We start from the raw sequence: 457 nt of genomic DNA on the forward strand, positions 1-457 counted from the left end.
CTATCTATCTATCTATCTATCTGTCTGTCTGTCTGTCTGTCTGTCTATCGTTCTATCTATCGTTCTGTCTGTCTATCCAATCCATCCATCGATCTATCTATCGTTCTGTCTGTCTGTCTGTCTATCTATCATTCTATCGATCGTTCTGTCTGTCTATCATCTATCTATCTATCTATCTATCTATCTATCTATCGTTCTATCCATCGTTCTGTCTATCCATCAATCCATCCATCTATCTATCCATCTATCTATCTATCGATTGTTCTATCGATCGTTCTGTCTGTCTGTCTGTCTATCATCCATCCATCCATCCATCCATCTATCCACCCATCATTCTGTCTGTCTATCCATCAATCCATCTATCTATCTGTTCAATCGTTCGTTCTGTCCATCCATCCATCCATCCATCCATCTATCTATCTATCTATCTATCTATCTATCTATCTATCGATCGTTC

The 457-nt window shown here is 38.7% G+C and overlaps 1 protein-coding gene across 1 annotated transcript in view; it reads right to left on the reverse strand.

Annotated features, from left to right (window-relative positions):
- Positions 1–457, reverse strand: part of LOC107665758 (ras-specific guanine nucleotide-releasing factor 2-like) — a 37,420-nt gene that overhangs the window by 16,819 nt on the left and 20,144 nt on the right. The gene's annotated exons all lie outside the window — the stretch shown is intronic.

The sequence above is a fragment of the Sinocyclocheilus anshuiensis genome, unplaced genomic scaffold (genome assembly GCF_001515605.1).
Source record: "Sinocyclocheilus anshuiensis isolate Anshui unplaced genomic scaffold, SAMN03320099.WGS_v1.1 scaffold743, whole genome shotgun sequence".
Classification (NCBI taxonomy): Eukaryota; Metazoa; Chordata; class Actinopteri; order Cypriniformes; family Cyprinidae; genus Sinocyclocheilus; species Sinocyclocheilus anshuiensis.